This window comes from Oenanthe melanoleuca, chromosome 3 (genome assembly GCF_029582105.1).
Source record: "Oenanthe melanoleuca isolate GR-GAL-2019-014 chromosome 3, OMel1.0, whole genome shotgun sequence".
Taxonomy (NCBI): domain Eukaryota; kingdom Metazoa; phylum Chordata; class Aves; order Passeriformes; family Muscicapidae; genus Oenanthe; species Oenanthe melanoleuca.
This window is the reverse complement of record NC_079336.1, coordinates 102,919,494-102,937,748: the sequence shown is the minus strand read 5'-3', so window position 1 is coordinate 102,937,748 and position 18,255 is coordinate 102,919,494.

Here is an 18,255-nt window from a genome sequence, read left to right as displayed (position 1 = left end):
AGTGTAGTCCCATGTTCACTGTATTTTCAAGTGCCATTTCCACATGGTTTTGAAGACTTCCAGGTACCAAGGGATGGTAACACAACCACTTCCCTGGACAACCTGCTCCAATGCTTGACCACCCTTCCAATGAAGAAAAATTTCCTAATATCCAACCTAAACATCCCATGGCAAAAAGTTGAGGCTATTTCCTTGTGTTCTGTCACTTGTTGCTGTAGAAGAGACCAACACCTTGTTGCAGCCTCCTTCCAGGTGCTTGTTCAGAGCAATGAGGTCCCCCCTTTATGACCTGGCCTTTTCCCTTGGCAATCTTCCCTTTCTAACACCTTTTTCCTCCTGAGCCCGGCAGTGCTGTGGCAGTCCTGGACTATCCCAGTGCAGGATGAGGAGCAGGCAGCTCTAATTGGAGTGGACCTGTTGTTATGGCTACGTTTATTTGTTAAACATAAGGATGGAGTTGGGACTCACAAGTCCAGGATTTTCCCGACCAAGACACCGGCACAGTTCTGGTGGCGTCTGCTCGAAACCTGATCGTGTGGCTCCAGAGGCTGGCAACCACATCCTACTTTGGGGTTAGCCAAATAAAACTAGAGTTGGGTTTAGTGCTGCTAGCTTTGAGGAAATGATGGTTATGAAATTTGGGCCAGAGTTTGTGTTTACTTAAACTACGGCTGCCACGAGACAGAGTCCATCTTTCCCAACAAAGAGCGCCGTGGGTGAAATGTGCCTTTCTTAATTTTTCAAAGGTGCTTTCCAGCTTAGACACAGACCCTACACTGCCAGTAGTGCTCTGAAACCTCTATTAAAGTGACAGTGAGCTGCAACCCACAAGCTCAAGCCACACTTTGCAGACTGTTTATTATTTGCAAATACATAAGGCTTGATGACATGTATCACGCAGATCTGATTTCAACCATGTCTTTGCTTCAATAAGCAAAACATGCTGTACCAGCAGAGCTACAACCAAGTGATGATAACATCTGGTTTTCAGACCGTGTACAGATCAGAAAGATAACTTTTTTGCCTTCCAAAACAAGAAGAAAATGGAATAAATAAATTAAAAAAAAAAAGAGAATAATCCCAAACCTGGCTTTCTGAGCACTACTGGATAAGCAGGGGCAGATTTTCAAAGACAAACAAGGGTATCACCATTCCTATCCACTTTTCCTTAACCACTATGTTTAATGTGGATCTAGGAAATACATCTCACAAGTTTGATGCAGACCTGGTTTGCCACCATCAGAGCATAAAGCTCAGAGTCCTGATTCAGGTCATCTTCTCTGCCTTTCACTAGGTAGATCAGACAGTCACACACTCCCTATCAAGCTGTCTGAGCAGGGTGGGGAGGCAGCAAGAGAAAAGCAACACGTTCTTATCTCAAGAAGTGTACTGAAACTTTTCTCCAGAGGTGAGTGGACTAAAAATAATATAAACTGTTATAGAGAATAGAACACTGCCCTCACTCCAGGCAATGCAAACCTTCCCCTGGCCTCTGTGAGTACACAATTTCACACAGGCCTTTCCATCCTGTAGCTTAATATCATTGCAATCCAGGAGTGCAAAAATGGGAGTTCAGATGGAACAAATGGAACCCCAGCACATCTTTCCTGACCGTTATGCATTTTTTAAATCAGGAATCGTGTTGGCCAAAGGGAATTAAAGCTGGTACTGGCTTCAGTAGACTCCAGGATAAAAAATACTCCAATTTGATTTACAGCCTTGCAAAACCCCAGTCAGATCTCATCTCACTTCAAATGGGAGACAGAATAGGTACCCAATATGGATCAAGGTATGGAATTTTGTTCCCAGAGTGTTTTCACACTAAGCTTTAATCAGGATGCAGACCCTGTTCCGAAGAATTGAGAAATGAAGTTGAGGTCTGTTCCAATTTCCTGCTCTGACTAATTCTGCATTAATCCATCTGAGCACATCCAGGCCCAGCTGCCAGCAGGTGTGCAGGAACCCTCGAGGCTGTGGGGCAGCCAGAGGCAGAGGGACAGCTCCTACCCATGACACTGAATGCCAAATCCTCAAAGATTTCTCTTCCCCTACAGTTATTTTTATTGACTCTTCTCCACCTTCCTGTACCAGAGGGCTCAAGCCAGGGCAGTGCTGACTGCATCTGTTCTAACACATCATGGAGGGGATTCTCTGCCCTGTAGGCAGGGTTTTGTGAGAGGCACATAATTCCTTCTGAGGAACTCAGAGACTATGAGGTGGGAGAAGGCAAACAGAGGATGCTGAGAGGCCAGTGGGCAGAGCCATGAAAATCCCTGGACCTGTGAGACTTGGGCTCCCAGCTTCCCACATGTTCCAACAGCTTTGGCTTTCCCAGGAATGCCAGTGAGACTCCTGGGCTCAGCTGTGCACACAGTCAGGTATCACTGCTCACCTCTTGCTGCAGTTCCTCTGATGTCTTAACTTTTCTTTGCAGAAATGGTTTTGGTGGCTGCAGTTTCAGACTTCCACTCAGACTGGCCTTATTACTTCAGATTACTACCCCCAATATTTATGATGTTGTTTTGTCTCCCAGGCACACACAGAAATTTCTTCCCATACATTTTATTTTGATCTTATCTAGGGCTATAGCCTGCTCACTTTACCAAGGTCTCTTCTTTTTGTTCTTTGGTAAGAATAAGGCCATGCAAAAATATGTGTGATGAAGCCTTAAAACCCCTGAGACCTATTCAATGTCAAACTCTGCTATGAACTTCAAAGTGCAAAGGAATGTCTCATTAGTGGACATTTATATATCATCTGCATAATGACTCTTTTTCTATTCCCTCTCCCCTTTTTATGCCTTTTATGGTTTGACATTGACCATACATTGACTGTCAGAGGTCGGTTACAAGAACAAGATTTGGATGAGAACATTGCAGGACACACTATGGAGAATTTAAATATATAGTGGCCTCTGTCAAAAGCCTTTTTCCATACTGAACAGCAGAGTTGAAATGAGGATTAGATTTAATGGTGATCAGGGTTAAGGTCAAAACCAGTCATATCTCTTTATATCTATTGAATTAATTATAAATACTATGTAGTTAGGTGGAGTTATTTCAGTTCCAGGGGGTCCTGTGCCTTTCTAAAGCTATTTTCAAAATAACTGGGAATTATTATTTGCATTGATTTTACAAGATATTATATGTATGTATCTGGGGGTTTTCAGGCAAAAAATTTAAAGGTCATAAATACCCAGACAGTTGACTTCAAAAAAAAAGAAAATACATTTTTGCTCCAAATCTCTTAAAACTAACAAACTCTTCAAACTAAAAGCTAAGCAGGTATTCCTTTAACAATATGTCCTTTCCTCAAACAAATGGTTTTTCCAACACTAAGTGAAGTATCTTGTCCCCCAAAATACAAATATTTAGGCAGGAAAGTAAAAAGAGTAGCACTTAGGGGACCAAAGTTTGCATATTTTCACCACAGCCACAGAAATATTTGTGAGGCCAGATATTTGTTTAGGATAAGGGTTTTTCCTCTGGGGCATGAAACTTATTTGCACCTCTGGTCCCAAACATAAAGGCCAAATTGCTAAAATATTCACTTAAACATGCAGGACCCAAAAGACCTTCAAGGAGACTTGGAGAGAGGTTCCCACAGCAGAAGAGAGTAATGAGATCTGAAGAACAGCTGGCTAGGAAAATGTCACCACATGCCTCCAACTGTCTCCCCACTGGAGTCCTACAAAGATGTTTTTTAAAAAAAAACCCTTGAAAAAATCCTATTATGGCTTTGTTTGGAGCAGAAAACTTGATATTTCCTTTTTAAAATTAATTTTCTTTTCAAAATATACGTAAGGCTACATCCATCACAAACAGATCAGCAGATGGAACTGCAGTCCCTGCATCCCTGGGGTCAGGCTCTGCCCATCACCCTGGAGCTGTGGGGTTGGAGTCACACATCCCATAAACACCCCTGAATACAAGTGAGCATCTCCCAGTGCTGGAGCTGCCAGTCTGACAGGGAATAGTGATGGAGGAATGGGATGGGTGGTGGGAACAGCCCTCCTGAGCTCAGTCCCACCACACAATGCTCAGAAATGCTTTTGTCCATCATCTTCCTCTCCTCCAGGGATGGGAAAGGCAGGATAAAGTCTGAATTCATTCTCCCTGCTCTTATAACTAAGTAGATTTGGTCCTTTGGATCAGGCAGGATTTCCTTGAAGACTGCTTGGACTCCAAAATTTCCCCAAAATTTCACATGACACGAGAACGTCATCGGGTGCCTGATAAAGTTGTTTGAGATTGGCAGTGCCCAACTTCTCCACTCCTCCAAGCTTCCCTCCTTTCCTTTTCTCCTCCCTCCTCCACCCCCCAACTTCCCCTGGCCTTTTCCAGCATCCCCAGCTCCCAGACTCTGGCTGCTGCCCCCATGGCACCCAGTGCTTCCCAGCAGGGCTGATGTGCAGCAGATGTGGGCTCTTAGTGCTGCTTTCACATGGAACTCAAATTGCTGGAGAAGGTTTAACCCTGTGCCTGGGTTCTCAAACCTGCAAACTGTAAGCAAAGCCCCATTCAGGCTGAAAAGGGCAAGTTCATGAAAGAAACCCCCACCCCAGCAATTCACAGGATGCATGAAAAGAAACCTAAACCCCCCACATTCTCAATGCTAATTAAGCAATAATGATCAAGGCACAGAGTATTTCCTGGGGATTAATAACTAACTGGGAGGAGATGATGACCCCAGACAGTCATTAATCCTCAGGAAATGCCCTGCTTCGAAGTTGTTATTGCTAGTTCAGGCTAAATATGTGAGAAAAGGGATTTTTTAAAAGTCCTTGCTGGAGATTTTTCCAGTATGTTTTCCCTTTGCTTGGAATTATGAGCCCCCCAGAGTAGGACCTCTCAAACCCATCAGTCAAACAGATAGCACAAAATATTCTTCCAGACCCCAGCAGATAAGAAATAAAAGTTAAATCATAGTTCCTTAAGCAGACCCTTCTGCAGATGTCTCTTGAGACATTCAGAGCCTGATCCTGAGCAGCACAAAGCAGTTTCAACTCCCTCTGGACTCAGTGAGGAGCTCAGGCTCTGGGACCCCAAATTCTGTAACCTCTGAGAGTCTCCTTATCCAAAAAACACCAAGTCCATGGAGCTTAATGCTTCTGGACACAGGCCCTGGCTTTAGGATGTGCTTGATTCCCAGCTCATGTTTAACCTTAGGCAAAAGTAAACTCAGCTGACTTGAATGATTTAGCAATGTGTAGTAACCAGGAACACTTTGCAAAATGTTCTTTGTAAGGAAAACCTCAATACACAGAAAAACACACATGAAAACACGTGCAAAGGAGAGGATGAGAAAGGCTCCTCCTACCACATCACAAGCTTGTCACTTCTCCCTGAACATTCTCAGGTCTGTTTCAGAAAGAATTTGGTTTCTGCAATAAAAAAAAAAAAAAAAAAAAAAAAAGAAAGTTAAACAGAAACATCCTCATTCTCTTTGGTAGTCCTTAAATTTTTCTGAAAGCAGAGCTTTTTCTATGCCATTAAATAGTCCTTCAGCTTCAAAAGAGAAATTAAGCAAAGATAAGAAAAAATAAAATTAGTTTCATGAACATTAATCTTCCTGGCTAAGTTTGAAAAAACATGAACACAATAGTATAAGTAACAATAGATAAACTTCCTTTTCTAAAGTCTTTGCTGTCTAAAAACTATTAAACTTAATAATGCTGCAGGGAAACAAATACATGGTACACATTGACATATGTATACATATGATATGTATTAAGAACCATTTCAATCCTAAGCATCATTTTCTCAGCTCTTCTGTGTCACTCTTGCAAAAAAAAAAAGAAGCCCCTGAAGGATGGAAAAGAAAGGTCTGGCAACAATAAGGCCTGCCTGAGTTCAGTGCCTACATTCATTTGAAACCATTGAAAGCATTCAGTACCTAACAGGATTAAACTGAGGAAAAGACTTTAAAGAATATGGTTAAAATCAGCCCTAACTACTAGGAAAAAATTAATTATCTTTTTCTTATACAGCATCTCTAACCATTAGAAGAAAGAGCCAAGAATCAGTGCAATATACAAACTACAGCCAGCTCTTAAACTAATGAACAGCCAGATGAATTAGCAAACCCCATTTTCCAAAGATCTCTGCTTTATCCTCCACATAAATCTCTTCACTTTGCAGCAACACCAGCCCCAAGTGTTAATAACACAGTGTCAGCGATTTTGGTAAGATTTATACAGGAGAACTACACTGAAAATTGCCTGGTCATTATACATTCCTTTGGAATCAATGGAACACTATAAATCTTTAAATACACTTGTGCTCATGTGATTCAGGCATCCTCCCCAAGAGGACCCTGACACTCATTAGAGGATACTTAAGCATGGTGTCACAGAGAAATAAAAAATATAATAAAGCCTCCATGCTTTTGCTTTGTTTTTGTTTTTTTTTTTTTTTTTTTTTTTTAATGGAGTACTTAGAGAGTGCATTTCAAGAGCAGGGTTGGGAGATGTATTTTTCAGATGGAAATTAATAACAATTCCAAACCAGGACCAGCCCTAGAGCCCCTCCATACCATGAGAGTAGTCCCTTGGTCTAGAGTTTCACGTTGGCCTGTTTCTTGCTAGCTGGGCTAAGCTGGCATCAGGGGGCTATCATCTGTCAAAATATCAGCAGGAGGAACAATTGACAAAGCCACCACTTGAGAATGTTGAGTAAAGTGGGTAAAAAAGCAGTGAAAGAAGTTAATGTGCAACCTGGCACACAGTACCAGCCCAAGCCGTGAGAACCACTTATGTGATAATTGGTCCCCCACAATATCTTCTGCTCTGTCAAACATTGTCCTGGGCTTGTCTTTCAGCACAGGAACGGATCCCTTTGAGGCACAATGAAACAAACACCCACCTGAAAGCCCCCTCCAGCTGACAGGGGAGGAATTCAGGTGGGAAAGCTTGAGGTTTCTGAACAGCTACAAACAGTTTCAGGTAACTCCAGACTCACCCAGGGTCAGCAGGAAAAAAAGCCAGCCCTTTTTTGAAAGAAGAAGAAACACATTTATATGCAGCCATTTATTCAGTTCAGACAGAAATTAGTAACCTCTGGGATTCAAAGTATCTCTCTCTCTCTCTCCATTTTTATCCTCCTTGTTGTTCAGCCTTAAAAAAAAAAAAAAAAAATCCTCATTGTACTGGCAGAGCATTACCAGGGGAAGAAATGTAAAACCAGGAGAGAAACAGGAAAAATTAACAAAGCTGGTCTGCCTACAAAGTAGGAACCCAGGCAGCAGAAATAGAAGAACATTGGAATAGGTTATGAAACATCTTGTAGCACAGGTGTTGCACAGGGCACCCAAGCTCCCATCAGCATTGCTTTATGTGCACATTAATACATATATAGACACACACATGATCTACAAGCTTTTTAAAGTTGGGGGAGTGGGAGCAAGAGCAACTAAAATCAAACTAGTGATGCATCACCATGCATTTTGCAAGAGAGCAGAGGAAAGAGTGCAAGTCACCATCTGGAAAGGATGGAAAGGAAAGGTGATGAAAAAGCTTTGAGCAGAGGGGTAAAATTCACCCTATAAGGAAATTATTTTGCTTTCTAAAGTTGGTTCACTTTGAGCTTGTAAAGTGACCTAGGAGACTGTTCTAAACTGGGATCTTCTTGAGAGAAAGGGTCTGATTTGTAGCTACTGGAAAATATGAAATCCATGTGTGTTTTGGCACATCTTTAGATTCTCAGGAGTCAAGAAATGGGCCTCTGTGTTTTTTAGTGATTCAGAGAGTGGCAGTCAGTCCTTACAAAGTGGGAGAACTCAGTGTTTGTAGAGCAAATATAATTTTCTTCATGACAGAAAATTTCCCATAGTGGAATCTGTTCTTTCTTGTGGTGTTTCAAAAAATAGTGATCCACATTCAGGCTTGTTGCTAGAGCAACAAACATGTGGGCAAAAGCTGCTCTCCAGAGATATGTTCACTAGCAGGCCAGGTGTTCCTTTGTATGGATCTGGGCTTTGTCATATTAACAACTGTGGATGAATCATGGCAATTTTCCTTCAGATTCCACTAAAGCTTATGACAGCCACAGTTTCCTATGCTAAATCAATCCCTATTCCCTGAAAAAACACCATCCTTTCCCTAGGTAGTCATGCAGTGACCAGTTTCAGTGTGTCAAAGGAAAAGTTAAAGGACAAAGCCAGTCTTTGGCATCTAAGATTAATAACAACCAGTATGGGTTTTCCTTTAATGAGATCACCCAGTGTCTCACAAAAATGGCAGCACCACAGCCAGAACAACCATGGAGGAATAAGAGAGAGAAAAAAGGCAGAACAGAGATGAGAATAAAATGAGCTCCCACATGAATAAGGATTTCTATCCTGCTCTTCCTTTCATTTGCTTTCCCTTTAACTGAGTTAGGGAAAACTGAACAAGAAAACCAGGCAACTTTCAGTAAGAAAAGCAACTTTCAGTAAGAAAAGCACAGCTTTCTGTATCCTTCCCTAAGCCAGTGCTCAGCAGGTGGAGGGGCACAGAGTTCCACATCTGGAATGCAGGTTCTCCAGCAGATGCTTGGTGGCATTCCAGCAGCTGGATTTCTCTGTGGGCACCCTCCACTGCTTACTGCCAAGAAAGAGGTTTGTCCTAATTGGCACCAACAATGACAACAATACCTCCTCCTCATCTGCCTGGCAGGCTGCTACACCAGGCTGGCTACCAGGGCCACCATAAAGAGAGTTTACTAGAAGCCCTTTAAGACAGGATAGCTCTGAATACAGCCACACTAAATAAACACATTTTTAGGAGATAATTCCTGTCATCATGCTGTGTTTGAGCTGGGCTAAGCAGCTCTACCTGTGAAGATGAATATGTGCCTTCTAACCTACTAGAGAATTGCACTATAGCCCACTCCAGTCAGTGTTAAAATGCCTGTTCCCCTGAAAATATGTCACAGAACTGCAAAGAAAGTACAAGGAAAAAGGGAATTGAGTTATTTAACTGAAACTTCAGTTTATAGCTGATTGCTAATCCATATGTCAGAATATCCTTTTTTTTCCACCCCAGTTAATTTTTCATTCTCAAAAGTATTAAGGACCATTGGGATTTAAACCACAAATTTTTATTTGAAAGCTTTAAGCAAGCTACATAAACTCTGCCATGGAATGCTCCATCTGAAGGCCTCTCCCCAAAAAAACAGAGACTTGCCTCAAGCAAGGAGTGGAGTATTTGATTTAAAAGGACTTGTGGCATCCTGCTACTGCTTTACTTCTGTAACACCTTTTAGAATCTAGCTGGGTACAAAGGCTAATCCATTACAAAGGCAGTAAAGTTTTAACATTAGGATTGATTAATCCTTTCAAATTGTTATTACAAAATATATACTAAGTAAAAAGGTTTTTGGTAATAAACCTATAGAAAGCAAAATATTAACAAATCTGCAGTGGCTCAAGAGCAGAGAATCCCTTTGCACTCACCCTCAGCACAATGAAATTTGTAAAGTCCCTCTATCAGGAAACTTCTGAAGATTTCTTGTTGGTTCAACATGATAGAGAATTTTTTGCTTTAATAAAGAACCAGTGGTAAATTACTCAGAAAGGTTTTATCCATATAAAATTGTGAAAGCTTCAAGTATCAATGATCCCAAAATGTCTTATTCACCAAATGGATGGAGAGCTCAACATCAGAAATAAATTGCATTTAGAATAAATTAAAAGTCACAGAGTGATCTCACTGAAATGTTGTTAAAAACAAAAACAGACATTTCTATTTTTTGTTTTTTGCTTGATTGTTTGGCTGGGTTTTTTCAAAGCCACAAAACTAAATGTAAGTAGTGATGTAAGCATCAATATTTATTTTCTCAAATGTCCAAGCAATCTCAGCTTTACCACAGCTCTGATACTACAGTTGCCATCCTGCAGGCACCCATGGGAAGTCTGCAGCTCCTTGGATCTCGTGTGAGGATGGAGGTTGCAGTGGGGATGTCCTGGTTTAGGGTTTTACTCCTGGAACCAGCCTTAAAGCTGCAGAACTCAATGCTCAACACTAACAGAGCAGATGACTGGGGTTGTACAACACCATAAAGTCACCCCAAGACAGGGGAGAAGGGAAGTTGTGTTATTTTCAACACTTCCACAGGATGCTTTGGGGAAATTCAGCAGGGCTGGGTCACGGCTCCTGCCTCGGTAGGGACTGACATGGGACCATGGGGGGCACAGGAGGGAGGAGAGTCAGGGGATTTTCTCAGGCATCTGCACAAAAGGAGTGTTCATCCCCTGTGACTGACAGCTGGGATGCTGGAGCTTGTTTCCCCACAGAGCTGTAACCAGGGGCTGCTTTGACAGTGCTGTCCCTTGACCCCTCTATTAGTGGAAAACTCCTTAAGACTTTCATATTCTCCAAGGTCTCCCTTTTTCCCAACAGGGGCTGAAACTACTTCCCACACCAAAAACTTTGGCTATTTCAGGCACTGAGACAGAGTTCTACAATTTCAGGCTGTGATCAATTACTGACTATTTGAGATTTGTAACAAGTGCTTTCTCCACAAAACAGAAATCTGATGGTGACTTCAACCAGCAACTCCAATAAAGCTGCACAACTGCTGTTTGAAAAAGAGGCCCCAAATGGATCCATATTTCATGATTTAGCAAGCTCAGAATTGGCAAGTCTTGTGCCAGATTTAATCCAACATACTCTGCTAAAGACTGAATCAATTACAGTGGACTCGTGTACAAAAAAATTTATGTAAAGGTAGGATGTGAAATTAGTTACTCTGCAGATTCCCTTCTAAAGCTGCACATATGTAAACATTTATTCTACCTCTCTTTTTCAGATTATTGTTGTCATTGGGGAAATTGATTTAACTAAGCCAATGATATTCTGGAAGAGTACACCTGGACCAGCTCCTAACTAGTGCCTCCCAATTAGAAAGCTGGTTGTGTTTGTGGTCCAGAGAGCACAGGATACATGCACTCACAAGAGGTCACTTCACCAGCCTACCCATGCAATGGGATTCCTAAATTTGGCACAACAGTGAGGTGCCTGAAGGTGGATGGGATAGACCCAGACCTAGAATACCCAAAAAGGCACTAAAATAATGAACCTACACAATACTCACAGGGATTAATGTGAATAATGTAAGTTAAAATCTAATACTTACTATACTAAGCCAGACACAGAAATTTGGATTGCAATCCACCTAGAAAAACTGCAGGAAGAGGGAGGAGGTGTTATTTCTAATTTAGAACAAGTCCTGTGTTACTCCTTCTGTAGGAAAAAGCAAAATGCCCACAGCTTTTCCAACCAGAAGAGGTAGGTCTGCACTCCAGACTGGCTCAGCATCATTTTCATTTCAGAACAATGTTTCATCAACAGTTTGGGTGAAACCATCCATGTTTCCATTGTGTAGGTAATCATGGGTCCAAACAAGAGGCCCATGACCACATGGGAATTCTGTCCTGAAGCTGGAATTGATCTCAGATCTCTCAGCTTCCTGCCCTGTGTTTTTCCTACCCAGCCCAACTTCTCATCAGCCCTAGGATACCCAAATGATTAAAGGTACAACCAATTTGCATGGCCTTGAGGACTGCAGTCACTCTCAGGAATATATAGATATATATAAAATATATTTCCTTCTCGCTCTCTCCCCATCTTTTTAAAGCCTTGCAAAGAATTTTTAAGAGAATGCTCTGCAAAAGTCCAAGTGAATTGCCTTGTTTCTCCAGCATACATCTGCAACCCATCTTGCTGATCCTGAGCACAAACAATAGTCTGCACAAAGACACTGAAATGTCCTTTTTCCGTGACTGCCCTGCTTTTATGCACCTCCACTGCTCTGTCTCAGCAGTTCCAGGACCAAGCCAGTCACATTGCAAGCACAGCAATACAGATGTATTGATGAGCCATGCAGATGTACTCCAAGTGTTTGGGATAGGACTCAAAGTCATGCACAGCTGGTTTCCTTGGCTAACTTTCCCCATTTTGGAGTTCTCTGTGCTTGTAATGCTCTTCAGGATGTGTAAGGCAGGGACCATGTAAATACAAAGCATTTCTGTGAGAACAGATCTGGATGTCCTCAATTACAATGCATTTCCTTGAAACCAATATGTTGTTTTTCACAGGTATTTCCAAATCTGGTCCATAACTGGGAATGAGGAGTAGAGCCAGTAAAATTTTTCAGCTGGACAAGGTTCCCATAAAAAGGCAAGGTTTCCTCAAAAATGAAATTTTTCATAGGACTCTAGAGTTACATTTATCAGAGTTGAAGGCCCAGAATTTTCTATTAACTTCACAAACACTCACTCCAGTGTGATTCTATCCAGGTTTTTTTTTTTTTTTTTTTTTAAATATTGCAAACACAGTGTGGACATTCATATGAAGAATTAGACCTTAGATACTTTCAATCACACTAAGAATGCAAGAATTCTTTTTTATTCCCTACCTCATTACTTTAATTTCTTCTTACCCAGTATGTTTAAAGAAGCACTCGGAATGTTTAAATGAGGTTCATTATTATCAAAATCCTTTCACTAATGAAGCATATGGGAGTTCTGAAGGGGCTGGGATCTTTGCATCTGAAGGAATAATTTTCAGATCCATCCAGTGCTGTGGAAAGGCCTGAACTGCAGTACAGGATGGGGTATGGAACATCTGTCTCACCAAAGAAGTAAGAACTGGATTATTTGATAACAGCTGCCTTACTGAGCTTTACTGTTCAGTGATATTATTCTGTAATTACACGTTTTTTGCTGCCCAGAGAAAGTGGATTTTTCAATTTTTTTTTTCCCCCACAGCAATCAAAGTCAATGATGTCCAGACACCCTTCTCTAAGATTTTTTCAGTTCTTCTTTCCCAGTTCCCTAATGTTTAGCAGTGGTTTGCAGGTGGATGGCTTGTCCAGATTTCATCCTGTACAGTTTGTAACAACTGGAGTCAGGTTTTTCTTGCCTTTTTTCCCCCTCTTTGAATTTTGCTGGGTGGAATTTGCCAAGGTTGATTCATGGAATGAAGTCCTGGTGCTGAAGCAGCCAAGCCTTCCCTGGGTGCATTCCCATCCCTCATCAGGCTCCACACAAGTGTGCACCATTTTACTGCTTGCCTTATTAGTTCTAAAATCTCCAGATTCTTTACCTCATTCTGGCACTGAAAAGCTGGGAGGAGGGCTTTTAACTGAACATATATTACAGAAACACTGCATTTAAGTCTCCTTTATAAAGGAATGGAGAACTGACCCCAAATTTTTCAGAGCTGTAATGAATTAAAGGTTCATTGCATGACTCAATGTGCTCTCCCTCTTTGAGGGGGGTGCTTTATCTTTATTACACTTCTTATAATCTTTTCAAGTTTAGAACATACAGCCTTACACCAGGATCTAATCTGCCCTGCTTTCTTTATTTACCTTTTTTATACTGAGATGAATAGTATGTGTGCAGAATTCTCTTATTTTTTAATTAACATTTTCCTTGCTACTAGACCAGCTGGGCAAGCTGATCATTCTCATTCTTCTAAAAACCGTTCTTTTAATATTTCTGTTTAATAGTATGATCTCAGACTAGACTTTATTGCTGTTTTTTTTTTTCTTTCCTTTACAAGATTTCTTTTAAACCTGCTATTTTAAGTGCATGTAAATAGCTGTTCTTCATTTCAGTTCAATATTTGCTAATCCTGAGCGAGTAAGAACCACAGAATTGGTTCAGATTTGTTGGTGCACAGAAGTATTAACAAATACCCCTTTTCACATCCAGCATCCTATACTGGTTTCCAGTTCACTCCAAAAGGTTTAACACCAGGTAATAGAAAGCTTCTAAGGCCAGAAAGGCCAGCCATAATTATTAACAGGTACTCAGGAGACTACTAGGCATTATGAGTTAATGTCTTTCATGTGCCTGGAATTCTGGAGAGGATTCCCTGGGCAAAGATGAAGCTGGGCCCTTATTAAAGAAGCCTCACAAATTGATGAGGTGTCTTAGGTTTCACAGCTGCATTCAAACCACGTGCTCCCTAAGCTGCCTTCTGCTGACCTCCTGCCCCTTCCACCCTACCTGCCACTCTCCAGTTTGTGGGCAGGTTCCCACAGCGTGTCTTCTCCAAGCTCCTGGCTGGCTGGAACCCTGGGTCAGGATTCCTTTTGAGATGCAGAGTTTAAGACACAAAAGGAAGGAGGTGAAAGGCTCAATGCCTGCTCTGAGCTGGGCACAGCATTCCTGTCAGAACCACTGCACAGGCTCTGCAGCTTTACCTTTGGCATCTCTCTGTGGATTTTGGTGCAGCCACTGATGGATCAAAGCTGTGCTCACAGCAAGAACCAGCCTAGAAGTGGTCAAATGTAAGATAACCAATGGCTGATGCAAACTTCTTCCCATAGCCATTCCCATTTCCTTCATAAGACTAGAAACTGGGAAGCAGCTGTTTTGGGTGTGTCAGAGGCCCTCATCAGATTAAAGATTTCATTGCACAAGGTACCATACAGAACCATATCAAAACATGGTCCTTATTCAGTCTAAATTGCTTTTGGGGGTGAGGATAATCTTAATTTAAGAAAGATCAACATTTCACAGGTATCTGGAAGCATGGTCATGGATCTGCATTTCTTTTCACATGATTTTTTTGGCAAAACTGAGTTTGGAGGCAGAATTCAGCTGATCAGTCTGTGCTGAGTAAACTGCTACCCTTCCTAGTCAGTAGGAAAAGTTATGCAGCTGTTTCAAGGGCAGCTGCATAAATTCAGCTAAATCATAGAAAAAGCTTTTTATTCATTATAATATGGCCTGGGGCAAAATAAAGCTGAAGTTATTAAACTGTAACTAAAAGCTGGCCACAGTAAAATATATTGAAGTCAAGATTAAAAGAACATACAGAGTGTGAACTCCTAGTGTGGAGGGTGGAGGTTAAGAGAGGAAAAAGCCTAATTCCTTGGTGAAAAACTGTATTTCCTGAAATCTCTTTTCCTGTATCCAAAGTGGATTCTGGGAATTGAAAATTGATACTGAATGTCTGAATCATTCAAAAGAAAAAAGAATCAATCCAGTAATTTTCACTTATAAAAACACAACAATAGGAGCATGTTCTTTCCACAGTGACCTGGATAACTTTTTTTACGAGTTTCAGACAGGGTCCTATGTCAAACAGTAGTTTTTTCATGGGTTGAACTGTTTTGAAAATGCAACAGTTGGCCAGGATAAACCTTTATCTTCATTTACCCATTGTTCCTCGTATTTTTGTAGCCTTCTGGTAGCAAGAGGTCACATTTCCATGAAGATAAATTCCTTATTAGCCCCAACTGTGGTCTGAGGTCATTGCATATCTGTGCCAGGACAGACTTAGAAGTGATGGTGAATAGGAAGTTTTTGTGTTGTATTGTCCTGGCTCAGGGCAGCTGGAGCCAGACAGCGTTAGCACCAGTATCAGCACGGGCTACAGCAGGCAAACCTTTCTCTTTGCTCATCACACAACAATGAGTAAATAAACACTGTCCTGCATGCAGACTGAGCTGTCAGCCCAATTAGGCAGGAGAGTGTCCCAGGGCCCGGGGTGTTTCCTTTCCTGCACCTTCAGCTCCAGCTCGCAGCGCTGGGGCCATTCCAGAGCTGTGCTCAAACACAGCCCCGCTGCTGGCAGGGGTCAGCCCTGCTGTGTCAACACTAATCCTTCCTGTCTGCTATCAGCTCGTTTGACATTTGATGTGTGTCAAGTTGCTGTGGCCACTGGAAGGCAAATATCACAGCTCTGAGATAAAGCCTTGCCTCGCTTTCCTCCAGTCGCTGAGCGACTTCGCCTGTTCCCTCCTCAAACTCTGAGCCAGGGGGGTCACAAGCCACTAAGACAACCTTGCATGTGCCTGAGAAGTTACACCCCAACACCATTTCCTATCATTCAGATGCAGTTGCAGAAGAATTAAACAGAAAGTTCTCGAGTGCAGGAGTTCCAAGCCTCCCATCTTGAAGGTCTTGTCGAAACGAGTTCTTTCTTTTCCCAGCGGGATAAATGAAGCAGCTCTAATATTGAATTGATTTTTACAGACTGCCCAAAATTTGGCACAAAAAAGGCCAGCCACCCAAAGCACAGAATACCTCAATGCTCAGGTCAGGCTTGCTCTGAAGGAAACCAAAGGCTCCTCTCACCCCCACCAACCAGTTTGTTGTGACTCTGTGATAAGGATCAGTATCTACTGAGAGATAAGGCAGGACCACCACCAGATTCTAGTCTGTGTGAGGAAGAGGAGCAACCTCTGAAAACTAATTTCTTCACAAAAAAAAAAAAAAAAAAACCCAAAAAAAAAAGAGGTAAAATATATCCACATCCACATCCTTATTTATACCAGCCCAACCACTTGCCTAAACCAGGAGTATTGTGCACAGTACAATAACCCTCTCCAAAATCACAATTTCCCCCTCAAGGAAATGACTTAATGAAATTCCATAATGGTGTTAAAAAGTAAAAATTCTCTCACTTTTGTTATCAAAGTCACTGAATTTGAAAGTGCTTTTGGTCTCAGTTCCAGATAGGAGCAAAAATAACACTACAAAATATATGTGCACACATATGTGATATAATTATGGATGTAATTATATACTGTATAAGCAATTCAAATTAAAATATATTTCATCAGGGATTCAGAATTTTCTTTGACAAACAGTGCATTAGTGCCAAGAGTAAATATTAAGGTTCTTTGTTGAATGGTCTGTCTATGCAACACACACCAATTAGCCTCTATTCTAAATGTTTTAGCTCTTTCAAATTTAAGGGGAAAATTAAGAAACAAGAGTTTTCCTGGTTTATACCAGAGTTACTAAACCTCTCCAGCCTTTCACACTCATCAAACCACATAAGATGTCTGTGGCTGAGGCACACTAGCAAAGAAATGTGCCCTCTCCATCTTTAATGACAAAACCTGACCTTGATCTCATTGAGTCTCTGGGAAGGATTAAGCTTGGGATAGAGAAATCCTAAAGGCAAACATTTCTTTTAGATTCACAACTGGTAGCAAGATATAAATAGACACTCAGGGAAAAAAAAAAAAAAAAAAAAAAAAAGGACAAAAAAGGCTAGAGTTAATTAAAAAAAAATGAAAATGCTGAAGTTTAACATAAACACTGGATAAAAGTAGATATTTGAGCCTACAACAGAAGTTTTAAACCATGCATCAACAACCATTATCAGTCTTATCAGTGAGAAGTGATTTCATTGCTGCCTCACCAGCAGCAGTAGGTAAGATTATACTAATTCCCAGATATATTTCCACTTTCCTGGCTGTGTTCTTGCACTCACCATGCTCAGCCTTCTAAAGCCACAGGGAGAGTGCTCAGATGAGAACTTACTCATCACATCTTTATCACAGGTGGGCCACATAAAAAGCAATCTATTGGGTTGTAAGCCTGCTAAACCAATAGTTTATAAATTTTATCCAGACAACAAACATATCTCCCTATCTCTAGGATACTTCAAGGTCTTATTTGAGGGCAGGTGAGAGGCTTGATCTTACAGGAGTGGCTGTAAAGAGAAAGAACCAGAGGGGGCTTCAAACCTGTCACAGATCCTTTATGCATCAGGGGAAATTATCTGTGTTGCATAAGGAACAGCAACCTTATGAGCAAGAGAGGAAAGGAGGAGCTTAAGCTTTTTGTTTTCAATACTATCTACATGAAGCACAATAACTCTTTCCAAGGAAGACAGGTGTTGGGATATTTCACACTGAACAGAAACTTCTGGGTGCACTGTGAATCCAACAGTTTAAGGCATAAGCTTCCACTGAAGATATTTTGTCCTCTTGTTCTGTAGCTGATATCCTTCATCACAGATGTGGACACCAAACAGGGAGCACAGTGTGACCATAGGGACCTTGTCCCTAGTGCTGAGTGCTCCACAAACAATTCTCCTCAGCTCTTTTTTTTGAAAAATTCAGGGTTTCTTGGTTTTTTTTCTGCTGCTTTCAGATCCCTAAGTCACAGCACAGCCTGCCCAGACTCTTTTCCCAGACAGGAACTGGAACACACGGCTTGTGGTTGCTGGAAACTAATAAGGGGGTAAAAAAAATAATAATAAAAAAAAGAAATAAACAGAAGGGACTTTTCCCATGTGTTTTACAACAGTGCAAATCTGCCCCCCATCCAGTTCATCTGCAGCATACCATTCTCCTGCCAGCCATTCCTGTGCTCACTTGCTATAGGATACAACTCCAGTCCCCCCCCACCACAAGTTTTATTTTTAATGGGTTCTCTGGATTTCCAAAGGCCAGATACTGATGATGTAAAATGCTGTCAATCCACTCTGGATTTTGAAACCAGATCCAGATTTGCTTCTAA